This window comes from Heptranchias perlo, chromosome 16 (genome assembly GCF_035084215.1).
Source record: "Heptranchias perlo isolate sHepPer1 chromosome 16, sHepPer1.hap1, whole genome shotgun sequence".
Classification (NCBI taxonomy): domain Eukaryota; kingdom Metazoa; phylum Chordata; class Chondrichthyes; order Hexanchiformes; family Hexanchidae; genus Heptranchias; species Heptranchias perlo.
The window spans coordinates 9,996,883-10,009,000 of record NC_090340.1 but is presented as its reverse complement, the minus strand read 5'-3'; the positions used below and the strand labels follow the sequence as shown (position 1 = coordinate 10,009,000).

General features: G+C 40.8%; 2 protein-coding genes across 5 annotated transcripts in view; one reads left to right on the top strand and one right to left on the bottom strand.

The window, feature by feature from the left end:
• LOC137333482 (L-fucose kinase) overlaps positions 1 to 1,576 on the bottom strand; it is a 319,569-nt gene extending 317,993 nt beyond the window's left edge. For 2 of the 3 annotated variants that reach the window (XR_010965901.1, XM_067997639.1), the window contains exon 1: positions 1,493 to 1,576. The gene's annotated coding sequence lies outside the window, so the exon portion shown is untranslated. Of the gene's footprint in view, positions 1 to 1,416 lie in introns of all 3 variants that reach the window. The other variant, XM_067997640.1, reaches the window with a different exon arrangement.
• Positions 1,577 to 2,290: 714 nt separating this feature from the next.
• st3gal2 (ST3 beta-galactoside alpha-2,3-sialyltransferase 2) overlaps positions 2,291 to 12,118 on the top strand; it is a 424,632-nt gene continuing 414,804 nt past the window's right edge. For both annotated transcript variants that reach the window (XM_067997644.1, XM_067997643.1), the window contains exon 1: positions 2,291 to 2,620. The gene's annotated coding sequence lies outside the window, so the exon portion shown is untranslated. The remainder of the gene's footprint in view (positions 2,621 to 12,118) is intronic.

The window sequence follows — 12,118 nt, the reverse complement described above, 5'->3', positions numbered from 1 at the left end:
CGTAGCCTGGATGGTGGTGAGGAAAGCCCTCCCAGTGCGGTCCTGCAAACACGCACGGAATCTCAGCGCCACCGCGAGCTGCCCTCGAGGCTGCAGCGGGGACGAGAGCGTTGTCCTCCTCCTGGTGGAATCCCTCTTCACGCAGAAGGTGTGGAGAGAGATGCGTTGTTATCCATCCCAATTCATCCCCAACAGTTCGGTAACACAGGATGCTGTGACCTATGGGCAGAACGCACACCGAGGCAGATATCAACTGCAGTGGAAGACCATCAGCTTGGTGAAGGGGGCCCTTTGGTCCGCTTGAAACCAGTTGATCTTGCAGCTGAAGGAGGTACCTATGACTGAGTGTTGCCGACTGGCAACTCAAAGATCCAGGAGTATGTGCTGCAGGACGCACTGAAACGAGGTGCGGTGTACGCAAAGGCTCTATGGGGAAAAGGTCACCGTGTAAGGCCACCCCACTTTGTATTGTACAGAATGTATAAGATATGTATTATGTTTTGAATTGTAATAATAGGATCATAGTGTGTATGATTTGCATTGTATTGGTTTGAACTGCGTTGTTTGAAATTGTGTCTTTTTACATTGAACTGTGTGTATCTTTAAACTTTATGAAATAAAGTATATTTTTGAAATTTTTTTTTAAAAGCCTGTACTTAACAGGGGAGAATTATTAGCCAAGGTTCCTGCTCCTAATCACTATCCAGTGACTTCTACTGGAAGGCACATGTGTATGCATGAAATGAGGACAGGATCAGGCCTGACTGTGATACTTCCCACTATTGCCTTTGCTCCCACATGAAGAAAAGCCATTTGAGGGAAGCACCCACAGAACTGTGGTGCAGCAAATGTCACTGGCTTGAAGGAGTCAAACAGCCAAGTCACTATATTCATGAAAACATTATTTCAAAAAATGGTACAAAAAGGTTTGCTAGATACAAGTTGCAACAATTGAAGCAGTGTTCAAATACATTGTTGGCACACAATATCACCAGGACAAATATTCTACATGATTCTTCTGACTCCCCAAAGACAGTGTTTGCTAGACCAATTTTCCCCATGAAGACATTGTCCCTTTGAGGGAGCTAACTCAAGTTTAATTTGTAGGTCATAGACACTTACATACCTCCCACTTAAACATTCCACAAATTGAAGGTACACACATGGCTAGATTTTTGGCCTGTGTTTTACACCAGTCAATAGTGTCCATATTCTCTTCATTTGCCTCCTTGTATCTTAAAGGATGTGCACAGTTGATTGATCCCACCTGCTTGACTTTCTGCCTCCAAGCTACATACAGCTATTAAGGGCAATTTAAACATATACATATATATATATATATATATATTTAGAGCCTTATGTTACTTAAAGCAGCATAACACTTTTCTATTCTACTGTTGATAGTTCTGACCTTACCTGTCTCACTCTATAATACAAATGCACAATCAGTAACCATACAGGCATCAGTTTATCTTCGCAACACAACACTGACCTCTACCCTTCCCGGTTAGATCCGTCACCGCCACGCTGGCGGGCTACCCGCCCACGTTCTCCAGGAGTTGTAGTCCGCGGAGAAGGAGGGCGAAATGCGCATGCGCAAATTACATTCCGACGCTGATCGCCCGGTCCACCACCGGCATCTCCGCATCACTCACAGGGGAAGGGCGGATACTGCGCAGGCGCAGTGCTGTCGGGGGCGTGTTTCCATCATCTCGCGCCTGTAACGGATTTCTAGCCGTTGAGCGGCTCGAGCCCGCCTTATCGACCGAAGGCAATGTGGCTCGGTCTGTTTGGAAATGCCGTCACTTTGTCAAGGGGCAACATTGTGGACTTTTTATTGCCTCCTTTTATGAATTTCGACCTTCTCACCAACAATAAATGAAACTTCCCCCGGATTTAAAGGAAAGCGAGCTTCACTATGTCTTAAACTAATGCAGTTCGAAGTCAGCTTTCCCTAAGAGACCGCTGGAGAGGGGAGGGGGGGGGGGTCTTCAATGCATCGTATCTGAAGTAAAACGTGTTTGTTACCTATCTGTTTCGTAACAAAGCAATAAAAGAACGAGATTTTATTACACTTTCTAAAAAAAACTTTAAAAAACCGAGAAAGAAGTCAAAAAAGCGGCTTAGTATATGGTGATGGCATGGCGCCGCCACTGCGCCTGCGCTGACCGCGCTGGGCACGGCGGGAGTTGTAGTTCTCTAGTGCCGGCGGGTTCTATGAAAAGGAATGGAAGATGGTTCAGGCGGGAACCACAACTCCCAGTAGCCCCTGCGGCTCATTCAATCGGTTGTGTGGATGTGTGTGGTGTAGCCCCCCTTGCGCTGGTGATGATGATAGGGGTTGTGGTTCAGGGGGTAGTGGAGACAAACCATTACGAGAGAGAGAGAGATTTAGCTCCGCCAGCTGCAGGAAGATCAGGGAGACCGAACGCGCCACTCCCCCGCCTCCCTCCCCCCCCGGGAGTCTTATTACCATCATCACCACCACGAACAGCGGTGATTGGAAAGAGAGTCTGGCTGCAGGAATCGCAGGGACCAGCTGCAAACAACACCACCACCACCGTCCTCCAACTCAGTAACACATTGCACATTGGCTTTGTTACTGAAACATACCAGAAGGGTAAGTACTATGTATGAGCTCAGTCATAAAAGCTGTAGAGTTTCTCGCCAGTACCCGGCACATCTTAGCAGCGAGATGTTGCTGCATTCAGTCGGCAGCTGTTTCTTCATCAAGTACGCGTTTTATTAATAGTTTCTCCCTCTCCCAGCCTCACATAGGGGTTGCGATTTGCAAATGCAATCTGGACTTTTTCATTTATTGTGTGTGCATATATAATATATCTGCGATGTCATGTTGTAAATGTTCAACTTTAGTGCTTTATCTTGTCGGATGAGATTTTCCTCCCCATAGCTTTGTTGCAGATTGCATATATAATAAAAAGGTATTCATTAAAAAAATCTCCTAGCAGCATCAACTTTCTTCCCCCCTCGCTCCCCATCATATGCAAATTAAAGCAAACCAAATGCCTGGTTGGTTAAGCTTTGGTTACAGTTGCGTTCAGACTTGTAGAACCGTCAGACGCGTACAAAAGGAAGAGATGTACCACTATCTTTTTTACATAGATATGTTATATATATATATATATAACATGTCTTCTGTACCATCGGATCCTGCTCTGCAACGGCGATTTAAAAAAACAGACTGAAGGTTTTGGAGATTGGAAGGCTTTAAATGATAGAATCTCAAGTTTACCATTACAGTATTTGCACGCTCAGCAGATCTTTTTCGCTGCAGGCGCCGAGCTTTATATAAATACGTTATTTAAATCTATTAAGTTTAGAGTATTGGATTTTTTTTAAAGTTCATCATAAAATGAGCCGAAATCCAAAATGGGTGTTTCATTTTATGATAATTTTGCTTGTTAAAGAAAATAACGGTAGTTCCTCCCAGTGGAATGAAAATTGACAACCAATTTTTCTGGGGTATAAGGCTGGGTGGTAAACTGTAACTGCTACTTTCAAATTACTGTACTGTGATTTTTTTTAGAATTGGGAGATCTTGTAGTTATTCCATGATCTTATTTGGTGTTTAGTTTCTCTTTTTACTTTCCAAACCCATTTCACATAAGGTTTGTGTACCAGAAACCAGCAAGAGCACCTTTATAGTTGCAGATGTGAATTCAGCAGTATCTTGGTGTACATTAGCGATTTGGTTTCTGAAACTTAATTCAAACTTCTCAAATCCACAGATAATAAACTAGGAGAGGCAATTGAACCTGAGAAGGCAGCTTGGGAACTGAAATTTAATACATTAAAATGATGCACGTAGGAAGCAAAAATGGGTGGGATAAATATCCATGAATGCTGTTTAATTATCTAAGGCTTGAAAGAATCTAAGGGATTTGGATGACAACATTTAACATATCCAGTCACTGCAGAGCAACGATCAGCAAAGCATCTAAAATGCTGAACTATGTAGTCAGAACAGTGGAGCACATGTCACAGGAAGTCAGGTTCAAACTATAGAGCACCGTGGTCAGACTTCACTTTGAGTTCTTTGTCCGATTCTGGTCACCAAGACATAAGGGTGTCACTCATGCCATGGGAAAAGCAATGAGAGTGACCTCTAGCACCAGAGGACTGAATTTTGAAGAAAGGGCAAAAAACCCTTGGGATTTTTAACTTTGAAAGAAGATGACTAGGAGATTATCTTTGAGGTGTATAAGATAATAAACGGTATAGAAAAGGTAGATCTGGAACGCTACTTCAAAATAACCATAAGACAAGGGACACACAGGCTCAAAGTGATAAAAGGCAAATGTTGGGAAGTTCTTCTCACAGAGTGATCAACACTTAGAATTGATTTCCAGTTTGAATATTCGAGGTGAAAACCCTGAATTGTTTAAGAACCGGTTGGATGCTGTGATCAAGGGACTGTGGCATCTTTCTGGATGATTCAGCTAAGATGGGTAGAAGGATCTTGCTTACCTATATCTGTCTAGTGGAAATCTGGAACTCTCTGAGTAATGAGCCAGATTTAGTTTAACAGCCTAACGGTGTTTGAACATTTACCTAATACCGATCATAATATGATCAAGTTCAACGTTGTGTTTGAAAGGGAGAAACCTTTATCAGCTACTAAGATTCTAAATTTAGGTAAGGCCGACTTGAACGGGGGGATGAGACAGAGACTGTCCACGGTAAACTGGGCAAATCTGTTAATGGGTAAAATGACAGAAAACCAGTGGGAGGTGTTCTAAAAAGAATTTAACATGATACAGAACCAGTTTATACCCCTAAGAGGCAAGAGCTCTACTTGCCAAAAAAAACAGCAGTGGATGACAAAAGAGGAAAGGGACAACATAAAATTTTTTAAAACCATACATACAAAAAAGCAAAAAAAAACAGATCCTGCTGACTGGGAGAGATACAAAGAACAGGAAAGTGTGACAAAACAGTAAGAGCTACAAAAAGGGAGTATGAAAAGAAACTTGCAAGGGATATCAAAAGCAACACAAAAAAATTTTACAATTATATTAGGAAAAAGAGGATGGCAAGAGCAATATGGGCCCCTTAAGAACTGATAATAGTGATATTGTAAATGAAAATAAGGAAATGGCAGACATGTTAAACAATTACTTTGCATCAGTATTTACAGTAGAAGAAGAGGATATCATGTGGACACCCCAAGGAAACTAATTTTGAACATAATTTGCAGACAAAGAGTCTGCAAAGGGATATAGGCAGATGGAGTATAATGTGGGGAAATGTGAGATTATTTACTTTGGTAGGAAGAATAGAAAAACAGAATATTTTTTGAATGGTGAGAAACTATTAAATGTTGATGTTCAGAGAGACTTGGGTGTCCTTGTACAAGAAACACAAAAAGTTAGTATGCAGGTACAGCAGGTAATTAGGAAAGCAAATGGCATGTTGGCCTTTATTGCAAGGGGGATGGAGTACAAGAGTAGGGAGGTCTTACTACAGTTGTACAGGGCTTTAGTGAGACCTCACCTGGAGTACTGCATACAGTTTTGGTCTCCTTATCTAAGGAAGGATACACTTGCCTCAGAGGCAGTTCAACAAAGATTCACTAGATTAATTCCTCGGATGTCCCAGGAAGAGAGGTTGAGTAGTGTGGGCCTATACTCTCTGGAGTTTAGAAGAATAAGAGGTGATCTCATTGAAACATATAAGATTATGAGGGGGCTTGATGGTAGATGCTGAGAGATTGTTTTCCCTGGCTAGAGAGTCTAGAACTAGGGGCATTGTCACAGGATAAGGGGTCGGCCATTTAAGACTGAGATAAGGAAGAATTTCTTCACTCAGAGGATTGTGGATTTTTGGAATTCTCTATGCCAGAGGGCTGTGGATGCTGAGTCATTGAATATATTCAAGGCTGAGATGGATAGATTTTTGGACTCTAGGGGAATCAAGGGATATGGGGATTGAGCAGAAAAGTGGAGTTGAGGTTGAAGATCAGCCATGATCTGATTGAGTGGCGAAGCAGGCTTGATGGGCTATATGGCCTATTCCTGCTCCTATTTCTTATGTTCTTATAATTAACGTAAGCAAATTAACAGTAATGAAGAAAATAATGGCACTAAAGAGTGACAAATCCACAGGACCAGATGGTTTCCATCCCAGGATTTTAAAGGAAGGAGGTGAGAACATTGCAGAAGCCATAACTATAATCTTACAAAGTTCTCTCGATTCAGGAACCGTTCCTTTAGATTGGAAAATTGCACATGTCACTCCGCTATTTAAGAAAGGTGAGAGAGGGAAACCAGGGAATTATAGACCAGTTAGCCTAACATCCGTTGTCGGGAAATTACTAGAGTCTCTAATGAAGAATAGAGTGACTGAACACCTTGAAAATTTTCAACTGATCAGAGAGAGCCAGCATGGATTTGTAAAGGGTAGGTCATACCTGACAAACCTGATTGAATTTTTTGAAGAGGGGACTAGAGTAGTGGATAGGGGAATGTCTATGGATGTTGTTTATAGGGACTTCCAGAAGGCATTCGATAAAGTGCCTCGTAAGAAACTGTTAGCTAAAGTTGAAGCTCATGGAATTGAAAGCAAATTATTGACCTGGTTAGGAAATTGACTGAGCGGCAAGAGACAGAGAGTAGGGATAATGGGCAGGTACTCAAATTGGCAGGATGTGACTAGTGGTGTCCCATGGGGATCTGTGTTGAGGCTTCAACTATTCACTGTATTTATTAACGACTTAGATGAAGGGATAGAGAGCCACATATTCAAGTTTGCCGATGTTAAGGCAGCATTGTAAGCAGTATAGATGGAAGCATAAAATTACAGAGCGATATTAATAGATTATTTGAATGGGCAAAACTGTGGCAAATGGATTTCAATATAAGCAAATGTGAGGTCATCCACTTTGGACTTAAAAAGGATAGATCAGAGTACTTTCTAAATGGTGAAAAGCTCAAAACAGTGGACGTCCAAAGAGATTTAGGGGTCCATGTACATAGATCATTAAAATGTCATGGACAGGTATAGAAAATAATTTAAAAGGCTAATGGGATGCTGGCCTTTATATGTAGACGACTAGAATACAAGAGGATGGAAGTTATGCTACTGCTATATAAAGTCCTGATCAGACCACACCTGGAGTACCATGTTCAGTTCTGGGCATCGCACCTTAGGAAGGATATATTGGTCTTTGAGGGAGTGCAGCGTAGATTTCCTAGAATGATACCTGGACTCCAAGGATTAAATTACAAGGAGCGCAAACTAGGGTTGTATTCCCTGGAATTTAGAAGATAATGGGGTGATTTGATTGAAGTTTTCAAGATATTAAGGGGAACTGATAGTTTCTCTCTATCTACCCTATTTCCGCTGGTTGGTGAGTCTAGGACTAGGGGACATGGCCTAAAAATTAGACCCAGGACTTTCAGGATTGAAGTTAGGAAACACTTCTACACACAAAGGGTAGTAAAAGTTTGGAACTCTCAAATGGCAGTTGATGTTAGCTCAGTTGTTAATTTTAAATTTGAGATTGATAGATATTTGTTAACCAAAGGTATTAAGGGAGTTAGGTCACAGATCTGCAATGATCTCATTGAATGTCGGAACAGGCTCGAGGGGCTGAATGGCCTACTCCTGTTCCTATATTCCTCCAAAAAGCAGTTCAGGCTAGGTCAATTAAAAAATTTCAAAAATGAGATTGATAGATTTTTGTTTGGCAAGGGACCCACACGGGTAGATGGAGTTAAGATACAGATAAATCATGATCTAATGGAATGGCGGAATAAGCTTGAGGGGCTGAATGGCCTACTTATGTTCCTATGTCTTCTGAATCATTCAACAAAGTGTATGTGCACAATATGGCATTTTATATATTCAAAACTTTAAATCTGAAGAGATTACTGCTCAAGTTAAGTTTACCTAGTAATTTCTTTAGTTTGCAATCACCCAACGAATAGATGGTATTTATCCATGAGTACTGAGACAAAGGAAGAGATTTGTGATGGTGATTGAGGGAGTCAGTGAATACTGACGAGGTAGCAGTTGACTGGAAAAAGGCTATAGTGGTGCCCGTTTTCAAAAGGCTGACAAAGCAGATGAGACCAATACATTTCTCTTACTTCAATCCTGTGTAAAATGTTGCACTCAATTAACCAGAGCAAAGTTGAGCATTATCTGTACAATAATAACCTAATAATCAGCAGTCAACATGGATTCAGAAGCAGAAGTTCCTATCTGACCTACTCCTTGACTTTTGTGGGAAAATAGCATGTGCAGTAAAGGCTACTATTTACATTCAAAGTGGGGATTCAGGGTAAATCTTGGGAATGGGTAAGAAATTGGCTGAAAGGTAGAAAACAGCAGGTTGCGTGGAGGTGGCGGTGGAGCGGGGTCGGGGGGGGGGGGGGTGTTAATGCTGAGTGGTGTGCTCCAGGGATTGGTATTGGGAGCACTACTGTTTCTAATTGATGTGAACAAATTGGATTCAAAAACTTGCTGCAAATTGGTTGAATTTGCATATTAGGAAGGGCATTTGATTCTGAAGACGCAGCTTGAAAACTACAAAATGAGTTGGAGAAAATATGTAAGTGGGGAGAGCAATGGCAGATGAAATTTAATAAGGACAAGTGTAAAGTATTAACAAAAAAATGGTTGACATATGTACTCCATGAATGGAGTCAAAATAGTTAAGGATAAATTTAGGAGCTAGGAACTGTAGTAGATTCAAAATGTCCAACCACTGCAGAGCAGCAATCAACAGAGCAAATAGATGCTGAAATATATAGCTAAAGCAAAGTGTAAGTAAAAGGAGGTCATGCTCAAACTGTATAATGCACAAGTCAGACCACATCTTGAGTGCTATGTCCAGTTCTCGTCATTGAGATACAAAGGACAGATTCAAGTGTCGATGGCAGTGCAAAGAGCCACAAAGCTGATTCCTAATGTTAGAGGCCTGAATTATGAAGAAAGACAGGAAAAAATTAGACTTTTTAGCCTTAAAAAGAGGAGATTGAGGTGATCTTATTGAGGTATATAAGATAGTAAACAGGATTGAACTGATAAATCTGGAATATTGCGTTTAAACTCAGTTGTGAGTGTGGAACAAAGGAACACGGGTTTAAACTTGTAAAAGGAAAATTTAGGAGTGATGTCTGGAAGATATTCACACAAACTGTGATTAATGTGTGAAATGGACTTCTAGGCAGAGTATTGGTGGTGGAAACCCTGGAATCATTTAAGGAAAATTGGTGCTGTAATGGAAGGATGTGTAGGGTTTTTTTGGATGGATGAATTAAGGTGGGCTGGATGGCCTTCCTCATCTGTATTTATGTCCCTTGGTTCTTTGATCCACATCCACTCTGTTGATTCGCTTCTAAATTTTAAAAAATCCCTTGGATGATATTCCCCTCTTTCTTTTTCTCCCCCAGTTAGAATAGATTGAATGTTCTTCTCTTCATAACTCACTGATCCAAAACATGGAAGTATCCTTGTTGCCATTCTTTGAATCTGCCATCTTTGACAGTTTCTACTAGTCTGAGGGTTAGGAGATGAGAGTTTAAGGCACCCATGTGTTGTGATAGATGATCTAACAGGTGTATTCAGGTGAGGGCAGATCATGCATTGCATTGTTACTACACTGAAGACTAAAATTTTTTTTTTCAGCTTGTCATATTTTCTGGGGGTGGGGGGATGCACTGGCATACTGAGACACCCTACTTGACCACACAAACCTAAATAAGGCTCATCTACAAACACAACGGCTTGAAGAGATTGTATATCATGGTAGAACAAACAGTGGCAAATTAGTGTGGATATATAACATGTACTGGACTTGACCATTTTCAATACAGACTCCAATCTCTTTCTTCAAATGGTGCTTTCAAATTAGTGTGGCCCGATGAGGTGGATTGTAGAAAGCCAAACCGTTTATAACCCTTGTTCAAAATGTGCTCAAAAACAAATTTACTACCACCCCCTAGAATACTTGTATTCAAATCAAATCTAACCCGGCCAGTTATCTCACTAGTAGCCTCCTCTCAATCATCAGCAATGTGATTGAAGAAGTCATCAAAACTGCCATCAGGCAATACCACTCATTAATGACTGACTCACCGACACAAAGTCCAGGTTCTGCTAGAACCACTCAGCTCTGGACTTGTCACAGCCTTGATCCAGACATAGAGACAAACGTTAAATGCAAGATGGGACATGAGGGTAACTACCCCTGATGTCAAGGCAGCATTCAACCAAGTAAGGTGCCAATTAGTCCAAACAAAACTGATGCCAGTGGGCATCATGGGAAAAACTCTTCAGTGGCTGGAGTGATGCTTGACACACAGAAAGATGGCTGTCAGCAGCCAGTCATCAGCCCCAGGGCATTACTGTCAGAGTTTCCCAGGGCAGCATCTTCAGCTGCTTTGTCAATGACTGGTGAAATGGGCAGACACATGGCAGATGAAATTTAGTGCAGAGAAGTGTGAAGTGATGAATTTGGGAGGAAGAATGAGGAGAGGCAATATAAATTAAATGGTACAATTTTAAAGGGGGTGCAGGAACAGAGATTAACAAAATAATCCAAGTTTAAAAACTGGTTGAGTATTATATTTAAGATTTAAATCAATTACTTTTGATCAATAGTCTCTAAATTTACTGATGAACAGCAAGTGCAGTTTGAAAACCTTTTTGTATTTAATTAGCTTGTAGCTACTTACAGTGGCATCAAATTCAATTGTATCTTAAAAGTTAATCCCAGTTTAATAACACCCATAAAAATCTTGGGAGATTCAAATCACAGACACAAACCCCAGTAAATATAAAAACACTGGGATTAGTAAACCAATAAACCTTGCAAGGAATATTAACTTAAGGGTACTAATGAATCCTTAACCCCTTAAATCCTTGTCCAAATCCATCTGGGAAATCACTATCCATGTCTAGAGAGGTACGAGGTGCCTGAATTTGGCTCAGTTGAACTGACTTGCATTAGCATTTACACTACCAACCCCTGACTTGCATTAGCATTTACACTACCAACCCCTGACTTGTATTAGCATTTACACTACCAACCCCTGACTTGTATTAGCATTTACACTACCAACCCCTGACTTGCATTAGCATTTACACTACCAACCCCTGACTTGTATTAGCATTTACACTACCAACCCCTGACTTGTATTAGCATTTACACTACCAACCCCTGACTTGCATTAGCATTTACACTACCAACCCCTGACTTGTATTAGCATTTACACTACCAACCCCTGACTTGCATTAGCATTTACACTACCAACCCCTGACTTGCATTAGCATTTACACTACCAACCCCTGACTTGCATTAGCATTTACACTACCAACCCCTGATTTAGATATATAATTATAAAATTATATCACAGAAACAGACCACTTGCTGTTTATCCTCCACAGTAGTCCTAATCCCGTGTGCCTGTCCTTGCTCCCATATCCTTTCATCACCTTTCCTTCAACAACCTGCCTAACATATATTCTTAAATATTGACATGGTCACTGTTTCAATCACTAACCCCGGCAGTGCATTCCACAGCCTTACAGCTCTCTGTTTTTTAAAAAAACTGGTCTTGCCCTCACATTTTAATTATATATGTATGTCTCCTAGCCAAAATCATCAAAGTGGAAGTCAGACCGTGAAGTCATGAAGTGTCATTTCTTTATTAATACTTATAATACAACTAGGAGCATCTTTATATCAAAAAGTAAGTACTCAAGGTACTTGGGTAGATATTAGCTGATGGAATTAATATCTGAGTTACAAAGGCTATTCATGTATAACACAGTAACTTAGTATCAGCTAAGTTGATACTATACTCAAAGTCCAAAACTGACATAAAGTCAGCAAGATCAGTTTAGATTAGACTCTGTGTATACCTAACAAGTTACACTTTTGAATAGCCAGTCCATTGGATACATTGAAAGTCTGTAGTAGAGTTGGTGATTTTGCTTTCCTCTGGGATGCTTGGGGATGCCTCTGAGACATGAATCTCCATCTGTCATAAAAGTTTGGCCTTCTGCTTTCTGTTCCTCTTGGTAAGACTAACCTTGTTTTTGTTCTCATGAACTTAACTCTTAACGTACAAGCGACAGCACTGAAATA